At 42.2% G+C, this 15,026-nt stretch overlaps 1 protein-coding gene across 1 annotated transcript in view; it reads left to right on the top strand.

Annotated features, from left to right (window-relative positions):
- Positions 1–15,026, top strand: part of lrrc7 (leucine rich repeat containing 7) — a gene marked incomplete at both ends in the record, with an annotated part of 119,054 nt that overhangs the window by 5,539 nt on the left and 98,489 nt on the right. The gene's annotated exons all lie outside the window — the stretch shown is intronic.

Below are 15,026 nucleotides of genomic sequence, written 5' to 3'. Positions count from 1 at the left end.
TGTTTTAACAGTTCCACTAAGGTTCCACTCCACCAGAGAATGAAAGGGAGAGTGAGGATGAGCGAGTGGATCGTGACTGGTGCAATTCACCAGTCAAGACAGTTCTGTTACAGCTCTGCCTAAAGTCAGACTGATGGCAGATTTTTGGGTCCGATGCTGATCCCAATTTTGGAGAGTCCTAGACTTCTGGCTACCGATGTTTAGACTGATATTTTGTCAAAAAGGGCAACATTTTCTCTCTCTCTCTCTCTCTCTCTCTCTCTCTCTCTCTCTCTATATATATATATATATATATATATACTGTATATTATGGGTGCAAGAATGAATCAAAATCAATTTCGATCGATTATAAAAAAAAGTAATTGATAATTGGAATTTATTTTATGTGAAAATAGTGATCCACATGATCACAACTTTTGAGTTTTGCCTACTTTAGCTTTTGATTTATGGAAATCAATCAATCAATCAATCAATAGAATTATCTCAAAAAGAAAACAATTGATAGTTGCAGCTCTAGCAGAAAGTTACTTTTCACTTTTTTTTTGATAATCCTGTGAACTGAACTTTATTTTATTTAACCTCTTAAGTCCTATAACAAGAAATACTCGATATCTACAAGCTCCACTTTTGAGAGCTTGTAGATTTGTAGATATTTCTGAACATTTCATTTTTGTTTGCCTCTATGACATGCCCAAGATAAGGACAGCAATTTGAAAGTGGTTAAAAATAAGGACACATTGGCTACATAATTAAAGAAAGTGAAAATAATTACAATATGTATCGGTCCAGACCGATATACAGTATCCTAGCTCTAGTTCTGCTATTGAGTAACCCTCTCACTGACAATCTTCTACCTTCTGTATCATGAAATAGATGTTACTGTATGCCTTATCTATGACACCTCCAGCTTCACTCCTTCACTGTGAAAGTCTCACTAGCCTGCATAATTTAGCACCACAGCATTTTATACATTAAAGGTGGTGGTGATGATAATGATGATGATTGCAATAATAGTGAGGAATGACAGATATAATCTATAATCTTTCATGTATCTGTAGCCTATCTCTTATATTTGCTCTGCTTACCACACTGCAGCTTTTGTGGATCTAGAACAGAGTGCTAGCTTCATAGCAATACTCACTGACATTTTAACAACATGAGAATAAATTGTGATCGAATGTTGTTCCTCATTTTTTCATAATCATTGGCTAAAATATGCAATCAGTTCCCTGAGCAACATTAGCATTTTAAGCCTGAGGTTATACATTATAGAATCACATGATGTAATTTAATCAAATCAAACTGAATGTGGAGCAGGACTGTGGAACGCTAACGTGGGAACTGAACTGTGGCTGGTCCTGTGTTGCTCTTATGAAATACAGTATGTCCTACTTTTTCACATGTCTGCTGCACTGCTTGTTTGCTACTGCATTGTTGCTTCACCCCTGTGAGGAATGTCTTTGGAAAATGCTGCCTGCAAAGCTAACGCAAGTTTTGTACAGTTTGGGATTTTCTGCCATTATTGTCTCCACCAGCCGAAGGCTGAGGGAGAGTATGTTTTCCCCTCCGTCCGTCCGTCCGTGCGTCCGTCCGTCCGTGCGTGCGTGCGTCCGTGCGTCCTCGCAGTTTGTGAGCAGCTAATCTCAGTCACCGTTGGCCCGATCGCTGCCAAACTGAGCACACACACTCCCTGGATGCCAATCTAGAACCTCTGCCCCACATTTTTCAAATCAGCCTCATGGTGGCGCTATAACAGGCCGATTTGTGTGGCCTGGTTGTTACCAGCTAATCTCCGGCGCCGTTGGCCCGATCGCTGCCAAACTGAGCACACACACTCCCTGGATGCTAATTCAGAACCTCTGCTCCACATTTTTTAAATCAGCCTCATGGTGGCGCTATAACAGGCCGATTTGTGTGGCCTGGTGGAGACCTGTGCTCGGAAGAGCACTGCTTCTAGTTGCCACTGTTTTACTCAATCATTAATGCCAGACTTGTGTAATTGCTATTGATACAAATGTAGGTTAGATGTACTGTACGATGGATGACATGACATCTACAGAATGTAACTGCATTTAATGGAGCTAGAATAGGCTAAATATTCATATGGTCATTCCTAGATGATGCTCTGTTAGGGGAACCTCACTAACAGAATCCATATGGCCAAGACAGATTGCCAAGACAGATGGCCATGACTTCGTCATTTAGGGCGAGTTCGCTTTTCGCCCTTAGGCGTCTTACTGGTAGTTTAACTCCTGCTTTTAACTGTGCTGTATTAAGAAGCTCTGATGTTTCGCCCTTTAGGGCGAGGTCGCTTCTCGCCCTTAGGGCGTCTTACTGGTGTACCTTATCTGTTGTCCATTTCTAGGCATTTGTGCATTCACATAAAAATATTTTAAAGACACAATGCAATTTGACTCGCTCACACCAAGACACGGCCCAAATCGCTGAGCCTCTGTGTGAACACAGAGCTGTCGAAGCAAGGCATAATTCTAGCCTATACTTTCAAGTAGTGAACACGTTATTCTAGGGATGGCATCGATATCATGCTGCTATCGGGTATTGTCTGATAATCCATACCCATAGTATTTGATTCCAGTATTGTTTGACAGAACCCAAAACATGATCTGCTCTCTGCATTGTACAAAAAGTGAAATAAAAAAGGAGTTATGTTTCAATTAACAGTTCTTATTTTTCTGAGGTGCGCAACCTAGTTTTTGGCAGGCAACCAGGAAATTGAAATTCATGAAAATGTGTTCACACTGTGCTAATGTTTAGGTTAGCTTAATGTGTTCACACTGTGCTAATGTTTATGTTAGCTTAATGTGTTCGCACTGTGCTAATGTTTAGGTTAGCTTAATGTGTTCACACTGTGCTAATGTTTAGGATAGCTTAATGTGTTCACACTATGCTAATGTTTTGGCTAGGATAATGTGTGCGGTTGAAATATTCTTTAATTTAAAAATGTTTCAATTGAGCCAATTCCCCACATGTACAGTATATACCGTAGTCCAGGCTGTCACTGCCAACACCTACTGTTGGACGGTGAGGAGGGTGTAGACAACCATGTGCCTCCTCCATCACACTTGGATATGCCAGACACTTCTTTTTAACAGTTTCAACAGAGATCGCTCAGAGATCGCTCTTTCCAGCCAGCGCCCCACTTGTGAACACAAGCAATTGTGTTCATTGGAGCCCCTGACCATGCCAGACTGTGACTGTGCAGGTTGTCTCGTGTCAGATAAGCCAGATAAGCAGAGATCTCCACTTACCAATACGTCTGGTCTGGTGACATCTAAATTCAATGTAGGGGAGATTTAAAAAATAACTACATTGAAGAACCATGAATGCAGACCTTAGGGCTGTCCTTCATATTGGGACAGTGATATTTGTTCATGGAGTAGGTTTAGTGAGAAGCCATTGTTCTAGGTCATATACACTGAATTTATATTTCTCCAGATATCATTATGCAGAGATCTCTGATCCTCTGGCTACAGGAGACAACTGTGTGGGATTGAACCTTAAGGCAGGAACAAACTGCTAGATATTGAAGTGGTCGGGGAGTCATCAGATCATTAAAGTATTTCACACTACACAAGTGTCTTTCTTGAAATCGGCTGTCATAATGTCGTTGTGGTTTTCACAGCATGATTGATCGCAGAGAAGGGATCACACATTGCAAGACATTTACAGGACTTATAGCCGAGTTGTAGCCAAGCTTCTGGCCAATGAGAGGGAGTGTTGTTCCGGACCCGACATGAGCAGCATGAAGCTCAGGGATTGGTTGAGAGGGATGTTTTGGTGTGTGCGGCACTGTGTGCCCAGTGCGTTGCCGCTGCTGTGAGTTTGTGTGAAACTCGGTTAAATCCAGAGAATACATTTGGAATGATAAACTGAGGTCTCTGCCAGATGTCAACCAGTCGATCCACCTTTTCTTAGGTCCATGTGTTATTGTGTTGAGCATTTTTGGAGCTGTGTGGAACACAAGCTCCCTATACGTGGCCGTGTGTGTGGGTCTGTCTTAGGGGTGGGCGATATGGCGATAATTATCGTCTCGGCGATACAGCTTTGCCACGATAGGCCATTTCAGAATATCGTTTCTCTCGTGATACAAACAGTCATTTAGAAAAGGATCTGGATATACAGCGAGTGCACGTTCCATGAGTCGCAGCTCTATTGCTTAATTTATACTTCTATAGTACGGTGGTGTAATTAGCCAAAAAGAACAGATCTACAAGCTATAACGTGTCGCGGCTCAACGTGTCATATAGTTTGAGGATCTATCCCCTGCTTTCACGGCCCCTCCCCCGTGCAGCACGCAGACAGGCTACAGAGTGTCTACAGCACTGACTGAGTTGTGATTGTGTGCAGGAGCACGGCACACTGGTCCACGATTTAGTTTCACTTTCACGGGACTTAAAGCAGTGATGCAGCTTGGCCTGCATTCTTTGAAGCATATTTTTCATAATGGATGCATTAAACTAACAGGACGCAAACTACTTATCCGTCCTGCTATCGCTATCAGCCATCTCACTGCTTGCAAAGCTGAACTGTGCTGGAGTCTCATCCATAGCTGTGTGTTCTGGCAGTATTGATGAGATGATTTAGATCACCTTGTAAATCCATGCTTCTGTTTTTATTAACTATAAACAAGTAGCTATTTGCTGCTATTTGTAAAGTGCTTATGTTTTCACCATTGATGCATGCGTGTGTCGTCGCGAATCGCGGTGAAATCGTCGCGTCTATTTTGCGTCTATTACATAATTGGCTTAGTTATAAAAACCATGCCATTATTGTTAGTAGAAAAAGCGAAAAGCTAGGATGATAATGAGTGAGTAATTCTCTGAAAATAAAGCTTGTATCATAACAAACCTCCTGACTTTGGTTGGTCATAAGGTAATTTGTTTTCCCTCAAGTTTCAATGGTAAGGCATGGGTTGTTGTCAACCTGTGGGTCGAGACCCCCAGAGAGGTCCCGCCAAATTGTTTTGAATATAGCCGATCTACAAGCTCACAACACTCAAAAAACATTTCAAGGGAACCCATAAAACATTTCTGGGACCCATTTGAATGACCTGAACCATCATCACACCAACTAGTAAATATTTTGAGGTAAAACATGATAATTGTTTAATCAAAAATCTGAATGTTATCATTAAAAAAAAACATAGATTAGGCTATCTATCTTTCTATCTGCAGCATAAAAATGAATAGATTATCTATAGAATATCTGTGTGGGTCTAATAAACCAACCATAAGGTAATTTGTTTTCCCTCAAGTTTCAATGGTAAGGCATGGGTTGTTGTCAACCTGTGGGTCGAGACCCCCAGAGAGGTCCCGCCAAATTGTTTTGAATATAGCCGATCTACAAGCTCACAACACTCAAAAAACATTTTAAGGGAACCCATAAAACATTTCTGGGACCCATTTGAATGACCTGAACCATCATCACACCAACTAGTAAATATTTTGAGGTAAAAAATGATAATTGTTTAATCAAAAATCTGAATGTTATCATTAAAAAAATCATAGATTAGGCTATCTATCTTTCTATCTGCAGCATACAAATGAATAGATTATCTATAGAATATATGTGTGGGTCTAATAATCATAATAAACCTAAAAACTCGCATAAAACAGTATCGTGATAATATCGTGTATCGTGATACTGCATGAAGCATATCGTGATAATGCTTTTATCCAGTATCGCCCACCCCTAGTTCTGTCTGTCTGTCTGTCTGTCTGTCTCCGTCCGTGTATGTAGCCTAAACTTCGGCGCGTAACTAGTGCCGCACCATTTCCCCCGCTCGCGCAATATATACATCAAAATGTGCGGCTCGGCCGGGAATGTTGTTCTATTACCTTTCGTTCCGATCCGCCTTACCATGCCGACGTAATCGGCAAAAAACGACGCTTAATTGTCCCCATTGACTTATAATGGGACAATGCAAGAAATCACTTTCAAGTATTTTTCTCTCGTAAACCATAGGAGCTACAGTTTCAAACCTCGGAGAGGAGATTCATAATGATTTTAAGAATGAATCGAAAAATAATTACATCACTCGGCCTCATGGTGGCGCTATAACGGCCCACTTTACGTTTTGCCCCGTAACTCTTGAACCGTAGATCGGAAAATTATAATTCTTTTTTCCCTGGATTCCTTGGGTCAAGACGCATCTCCCCATATAGGCCACGCCCATTTGCGCCAGGATAGATTTTCCGCCATCTTGAATTTTCTCCAAAACACACTTTTTGCTCCTTTTCCTACATATTTTCTTCAAATGTCACAAAAATCGGTACACATGATCTAGCCTGCCCTGAGCATCAACTGCAATACACACACACACACACACACACACACACACACACACACACACACACACACACACACACACACACACACACACACACACAGCTCCACTTCGAACAGAGGTTCGATTTTTTGTTTTCTGCAACGCTTTCTTTGGAGCCATGCTGTTATCGTCTTCACTGTTTGTTTTGGGTTTGATGCACAACACAACACATGGACCCACGGAAAGAAGAATCGTCTGGCACTGTTTTCTCATTGAAACTGATGCTTATCGCAGCCCAGTCTGCGTTAGAGCTAAATATCTAACCTGACAGATATTCAGCAACGCTCTGGAAGCTTGTTGGAATCACACAATGATCTTCTGGCAGAGGCTTTCACACACAGCGAGCAAAACTTCAACGAGCAAAGCCCGATTTGGGTCAGATCGGGGATTTTGTCGACTTGCTTTTACTTCATACTCGGGGTGGGCCATGTTAGCCATGTGAATATGGTCTGTTATTCTGTGGGCTCTGAGCCTTTATAAGGTCTTGGATTTAAAGTATACTGTAAGAATAAAGACATCAGGTTTGTCATTGGAGTTATTAAAAATGGATACCTCCCAGTTCATCAGAGATTTTCGATAAATTAGATTCAGGCCACCTGGAGACCAAAGACATGGCAGCCCAGAACTTGCTCTCACCTCTGACTGGACCTACTTATAACCTTAGACTATGGTGGTGTAACCCCAAGCTGCTTGCCTCTCTACACACCTTAGGACACTGCACGCCGAGATGTGTCACCTTTTCACTGCGGTAATGAAAATTACATACTGCCCTAGCCCTACAGTGGGAAGCCCTGGACACAGGGTTCTGAATTGTGGTTGGGTTAGGGTGTGCTGATGGCAATTGGCAATGGCTGATGGCTTTCCAATTTTAAACATTCAGATGTCCTAATGCAAAATATTAATGGAAATTCCAACTCAGTGAATGCACATCAAGCTCTCTGATTTAAATCCAACATTTAATTACAAAAATACAAGTGCACAATGCACAAATGTCAAAACCACACCAAAATATAGGTTAACATCTTAAATAACATAATTGCATAACAGATTATCTAGATGGGCGTTTTTTATTCCGATCATTTCAGATTGTTTAGACCAGGGGTCTTCAACAGGGGGTCCGGGACCCCTAGGGGGTCCTCAGAGTTGCTACAGGGGGTCACAGGGGGTCCTCAAAATCTTTGAGTGATAGAAACTTTTTTCCTCCTGTTTTATATTAACGATTTGAACCCTAGCGTCCATATTCTGAGAACTTTAGCCAACAATAGCGGATCTACAAGCTCACAACACCTCACAGGTTTGGTGTAGAGGGGAAAAAGAGCAGACTAAGTACAGGGTGAAAGGTCAAGTATTGACGGTTCAAGTGGTTAAATATCTGAAAACACAAATTGACATGAATCCAAAAAACACTGATGATCGTGCTGTCAAACAATGAAACTATATGGAATCTATGAAAAGGTTGTGGGGGTCCCTGCTTCATCTCTCTTTCAACTAAGGGGTCTGAAAATGTTGGAAGACCCCTGGTTTAAACTTTAGAGTGCCATTATACATGGCTTGTCTTTCTAGCCCTGCAGAACATCTAAAAATGATGGCGCGCAACCCTGCCTGTTTAACAGAACTACAGTGGCCTGTGAGGAGCAAACAGCACTAATCGCTAACTTCTCAGGGGAGTGGACATCGCCACAGCAACAGTCTTGTAGAGTCATATTAGACGTCCTACACTTACTTTATGTAAGTAACAAAAAACTAATATTTACATACAGTATATAAGCCGCATCTGACTATAAGCCGCAGGTGTCCTTCGAGAGAGCGCCCCTGGTGGCTGTTAGCTGTAAAAATCTATATATAAGCCGCACCGTTGTATAAGCCGCAGGGTTCAAAACATGTGAAAAAAAGTCTCGGCTTATAGTCCGGCAATTACAGTAATTCCAGGTTTCCACATACTGTAGGCTTCCATTTACCTTTCCTTTGGTATTGTGTTGCATAAATGCTCTTAACCATTTGGTTTTCATTGGTGATGGTCATTGCAGACATAACACCAGTGCTGTGTTCTACCTGTAACGCACGTATACAGCGTCTGCTGTCGGAAATAAAAATAGGAATAGCGTCTGCCCTCGTGAACCTTTCAAAGTAGCGCATTTGATAGGCATTATGCACTGGCGTATGCCCTGGCCACACGAATAGCCACGGAGCGTATGCCCTAAAAATAAATCTAGAATACACCACTGCATAACACTGTCCCTGTTTTGTTTGAGTCCCTGTTTACCATGGCAGCTATACTCACAGCACTATTCTGCAAACTGCAGAATAGTGTTGCAGTTTGGCTTACCCACATGAATGGCTATGCCAGACAAAGGTCAAAAAATGTAAATCTGTAAAATTGCTCCTTTACAGTGTATTTCATCATAAGTCATTTGGGAGAGAGAGGGAGGGAGGGAGGTGTGTTAGAGAACAGATCAGCAGGTATTGGGGGCAGGGGGGGAGGCGAGGTAGAAAACATGACATGCATGGCTATCAGGTAGCACACAAAAAAAAGGAAAATAGACTCTGACTGTGAACCAATAAGGGAGAGGCATAGAGGGATGAGAGAGAGAGACAGGTGGATGAGGGAGAGACAGGGACGAGAGAGAGACGGGGGAATGGGAGAGAGAGCGATTAGGGAGGAAGGGATGAGATAGTGATGTCACAGACAAGGATGAGGGAGAGACAGAGGAATGAGACAGCGTGATGAGGGGGAGAGAGAGACATGAGGGAGAGGGGGATGAGAGAGACAAGGAAGAAGGGAGGTTGTTCCAGATAGCAGCAGGTCTCACAGTGTGTGGAGACTGAGTTTTATCAGGTGAAGGTGAACTGTTCTGTGCAATCTGTGGTGTGTGTGTGTGTGTGTGTGTGTGTGTGTGTGTGTGTGTGTGTGTGTGTGTGTGTGTGTGTGTGTGTGTGTGTGTGTGTGTGTGTGTGTGTGTGTGTGTGTGTGTGTGTGTGTGTGTGTGTGCGCGTGCACGTGTGGCTGAAACTCAGGATAGGCACAGTAGGAACAGAGTCTAGCACTAAACCTGGATATTAGAATAAAGATTAAAGTAATGGCTTAGACTTAGATCCTGATGCAGTATAGCTGTGTCAACCAGCCTTCAACACTGAGTATCTGGATAATAGTTAATATGAATGAATATACAGTATCAACAATGAATACAGTATACTGTATGGGTAAATACAAGTCTCACAACTTGAGCAGGAAGTTTTTTTCCTCTCGTCTTTCTTTGACATTTCGAAAAGTTTACCTAGAAGCCAAATATCGCCTCACATATAACCTCACATAACCGCTCTGCACTCTCTACCCCATTGATAGATTTACCCTCACATAACCGCTCTCCCCCTCTCTACCCCATTGCTCACACTTCAGAACACCTGAGCATCTGGTGCCTCAGCTCATTGTAACCTTAATGACCACATTTGCACCCATTAGCTAGAACAGTGGTTCTCAAACATTTTGTCAAGGACCCCTTGATATGAAAAAGCGTAAGATAACCGAATGAAGGTCTAAGACCGAAACTTTATATTCCCATTAAAGTATTTTTATTTATTTGTTTGCATTTGAAGACAGTGTTTGTTAGCCTAGTAAACTTGACTCCTCCCATCTTAGGCAGGAAGAGTCTGGTTTACGAGGCTACTTTTCTGTTACTATGTTTGGGCCCCCTCGTGGTCTTCTCCTACGCACCTATTGCCTTTGTAGGTGTGCAAAAGACTTGCTTTTCAATGTCAAGGACCCCCAGATGAATATGTATTTGGCTGTGTACCCCTATTTAAAGAATGTTGTGCCAGGGAGGGACCCCATAAGAGATGTGTAATTTCATATTTTCTTTTAGGGTTAAAGTGTTTTATTTGTTTGTCATTTTGCTGGGGACCCCCTGGAACCCCCTCCTGGACCCCTGGGGGTCCCTGGACCACTGAGCTAGAAGACTAGTGATACAAACATATAGTGATATTGACACAAGGAAATATAGAATGTTCATGTATGTTCAGAATTAGGTGGCCTGAATCTAGAATTAGGGATGGTCACTTGAACATACTGTATATACAGTAAGAGGGTTTGTGTTGTCTGTGTGTCCTGAGCAAATCTTGCAAACTACTGGACCATCAGTGAAAGTTCTTGTGCACACTGCCAGTAGGCCACAGAATTAGCTACACTGTATAATGGATACATTTATTGTCAAAGATTGTCTGCAGACAATTGTCGCCATAGATTCAATATTAATATTATTGTAATGGGAGGTGCAAGTCCAGTCTGTTTCTACTTTCCTGTTTGACAGAGAAGCTTGCAAAAATAAACTGAAACCACATTTTAACTACACCAGTTAGACTAGAGGAATGATGTCGACTCCATAGACGAATGAAAAACTGTAACAGTACAGTACCTGTAAGACTCCCTAATCAGGAGATAAGTGACCGTCAGGTCGCATACACAAACTTTAGAAGGCAATCGTAGCGAATCAGAAGGGAATATGGGAAATGGGACAGATCCATGTTGATGACATGACTTTAGAGATACTATGTACTGCTTTGCATGATTTTCGGCCACAATTTGTAGGAGCAGTGTCCAAAAATGTGTTTTGCAAAAATCGGCCTGATGGTGGCGCTAAATGGGACAGATGCATGTTGATGACAAGACTCTAGAGATACTGTGTACCGCTTTGCGTAATTTTGGGGCAAAATCTGTAGGAGCAGTGTCCATAAATGTGTTTTGCAAGAATCGGCCTCATGGTGGCGTTAAAAAGAGGGCCAGTTTTGGCAGCCAAGGAGTGTGTGTGCAAAGTTTGGCATGGATAGGGGCAACGGTGGTGGAGATATGAGTAGGGCAAAAGTGTGACGTGACGGACAGACTGACAGACTGACTGACGGATAGACTGACAGCCGGTGGAGGTTTTGATAGTAACTGCGACCTGACGGTCCCAACAAACATCGTAGCACACTTAGAGTTACAGGATTGCTTTTTTCCTCTCTTCTATTCAAGTTATAAGACCTTACATTGCCCATATTGGCTTGAAGGTTAGGTGTTCCATGTACTGGTTTTGGCTGCCCCTTATTGACACACTGCATCTTAAGTCGATTTAGACAATCTTTTGGATGAACGTGAGCATAAAATGAAGTCTTCCACATTATCCACACTAGAAGTCAGTACCATTTGACTGTCCTTATATGATCTACCACAATCTATAGTTAGCCAATTTGTGGCTTGTGAGGGCCACGAATTGACTGTCCGGGAGTGATGTTGAGTTTAGCCGAGTCTACACCAATGATTGGCAATGTTACAAATTGTAAGTTGCAGCAACAGAATCCCCAAACTGCCCCGACCTGCAACGGGGCAAGTCAGACCTGCAACGGGGCAAGTCAGACCTGCAATTTCTCTCTGCAATGTAATGCAATGGTTTTGTTGCATTATAGGTCATTGGTGTGGACTGGGCTTTATGTTCAGTTAATTTACAGGTCCCATCTGGTGTGATCCTCTACCTCTTCTCTCCTCTATCCTAATACAGTCTCTCCTCTCCTCCTCTGCCTCTGAGCGTTAGACTACTGTGGGTGCTGGGAAACCAGCATGGCAAGGTGACCTAAAATATTGCATGCACGCACGCATGCGTGCTCGCACGTGCGCACCGCGCGCACGTGGGGTGTACAGATTAGTCATTGCCAACCTCCTCCCAAATTTAAAAGTGTCTTTCTCCTTCCTCTCCTGCTTCAGTCCACTTTCAGTAGTCACCTGTTATGTATTCCAACCACAATAGCTGGAATATAACATTTTACCAGCGTTGTTGTGTACTATGTAGTAATCCAACTGATGTTGTGAGGAGGTGGATCTTTGCTATAACTTAACAATCTATTTGGAGATATTGATATTGTAATAGTTCACCCTGGACTGTGTACATATACCGTAAATGCTCTAATAATATCCTATATTTAATAAAGAACCGGACCTGCTTTAATTTCCGGGTGCGCAATTGAATTAAGTAATTAACTCATTGAGTGCCTATCCCGAATTAGTTCGGGATATATGATCGTATCACAGGGTGCCTATCCCGAACAAGTTCGGGATATAAAAAAAAAAAAAAAAAAAAAAAAAATTTTTTTTTTTTTTTTTTTGAAAAAAATTTTTTTGAATTTTTTTTTTTTTTCTTTGGACCCCATCAAATCTGGTGAACATGATTTCAATCGCGATTGTGCATGTTCCACCCCCATACAACCCCATCTAACATACAGGGCAGCCATTTTTGTTTACATTACATGTAAAACATAAGGGCGATTATCTCAAGAATGCCTGAACGGATTTCCAATCGGATTTTTTTGTTTGAAAGCTGTGAACAAACTGCACAAATCCACTCTGGATTGCATTGGATTTTTCAGAGCTCATTCTTCTCTGTTTTTTTCCCATGCATGAGGTGTGCAAGGTTTAATCATGGCTAAGTTGACGAAAATAAGGCTTCTAAAATGCTTGGTAGCCAATAGCTAACTTCAAGCTAACTTCATCCTCTTCCTGTACATGCAGTCATGCACAAAGGAAAGTGTTCAGGCAAGTCATGGCTGCAGGGCTTCTGCATATACCAGCATATCTCTATGGGATTTTCTCTGGCCACTGGGCGCCCTCTAGTGGTGAAAGGGGTGGCACTAAATGAGTTAAGAGCCGACGCTCCAATAAGAGCCTCCTTTTTCCTCTTTTTTTTACGTTACGTATCATTCAGGAGTACCTTTCTCCACTCTGTCTGACTGTCACTCACATCCCAAGCCAGCTGTTACGGTGATTTACCGTACACTGTCTACAAACTGCGCAGCGATATTTGGACGCCGCTCATTTCACGTTCCGTTTGGCAAAGACGGATGACTTTGGCAACTTACCGGGGCGCGTGCGTGTGCGTAGTCCTCGCGAACATGGATGACGGCCGCACATGAGATCTTTAGCGTGGAAGTTTAATCCAAACGGTAAATGAAGCTCAATGAAGCTAATGCGGCTATACTAGTATCCATGCTAGTATCCTGTGGTTCCTGTTTACCAGGGAGAGTCGCATCTGAATGACGAAACGAGCCGCTGAGCTTGATGGGAAATGTAGTGTTTTTTATTCCCCAGCAGTATGCTGTGTGGACTGTATTCTATTCTGATACACATTATGAGGAGCTGATTTTCAGTATGAATTGGTTAATGCAATACAATACAGCAGAATGTTATCTCTGTATGAGCCTTTCTATGATGATTTTCCAATAAAAACGCTTTTCTTTATAAATAACCTAATATATAATATATAATATTTATATTTTTTTCCAAAAATACGGTATCTAATAAAAAAATCTGATCTGAATCATTCTGATATTTTTGAGAAATAGGAATAAAAGCCTTGTCTCTTATACTGTCCTGCTTCCAACAAGAGCCTGGTGCCCGCTACTCTTGAGACAAATAATAGCCCGGGTTCCTATAAGAGAATTTACGGTATACTATACCCCTGTCACGGACTCATGGGCAACCCCCACTGTTTGCCTGGGTAAAATGTGGACCATGTGCCACTACGAATGTCACCACCAGCAACTACTTTTCACCTGTCTGAGAGTTTCACTTGGAGAGTGCAACATATGCCGAGGTTCACAGTATCTCCCCTCCCCACTGAACAAGTGCCTCGACCAACCAGCAGGAATCGAAATGCAGCGACAAGGACATGATCTCTCACCAGCTTCCCAGTTCCCACCCATGACTACTGCCAATTGTGTTTGTTGGAGTGTCCAACAAAGCCGTGCCACCACTGCTGGGTTACACACCCCAGTGTACTTGAGTGAAACTGATTTATCGCTCGTTACAAAATTCTGAGAATAGCAGTGACAGTTAGGGATGGGACGTTATGACAATTTCATAACACGATTATTGTGACAAAATAAATCGCGATTTACGCTATTATCGCGATAATCAAAATCCAATATCCTGGGGCGGAACATTTGCCAAAAAATAGCCGATCTACAAGCTCACAACGATAGAGAGTGAAAAAAAGACTGTATCAAGTAAGTATATTAAAAGTACCTTTACCAAATATAGACGGTTTAAGTGGTACCAAATATGCAGCTCGGAAAATAAAAGGTGAATTGATCCCAGTGCATGACGATATCACGATAAATTATATCTCCACACTACGATTATCATTTATCACGATAAACGATAACATCGCGTATCGCACACCCCAGTGTACTTGAGTGAAACTGATTTATCTTTCATTACAACATTCTGCTAATAGCAGTGGCAGTGACCGTGTGGCATGGATAAAAGATGAATTCACCATCATTCACCTATACAGTAGCGTCAGATAATTCCAAACCTACAAACAAGCTGGTGAATCTTTGCTGAAAGTCCTTCACAGGACATTTATTTTCAGGGTTATAGGCAGTCCAATTACTCCCGCCAGAAAGAGCTGATGCACAATGTACTGTACAATATGACATCCTGGACTGGAGCTTGAAATTTATTAAGAAGGTGAGGTGAGGTGACCATGCAGGGAGGAAACACAAATCTCACGTTAGATTCATGATGGCCTCTGTCTCATTCACTTGGAAAGAGACAAGAGGCCAGGCTACAGGGAGAGAAAAGAGAGAGACAATGAGTGAGCGAGAGCAGTCAGAAAGAGAGAAACAAGACAGGGTCTAATCATCTATGATGTAC

Source organism: Nannobrachium achirus (genome assembly GCF_963921795.1).
Source record: "Nannobrachium achirus genome assembly, chromosome: 1".
NCBI classification, from domain to species: domain Eukaryota; kingdom Metazoa; phylum Chordata; class Actinopteri; order Myctophiformes; family Myctophidae; genus Nannobrachium; species Nannobrachium achirus.
This window is presented reverse-complemented; position numbering and strand designations above follow the sequence as displayed.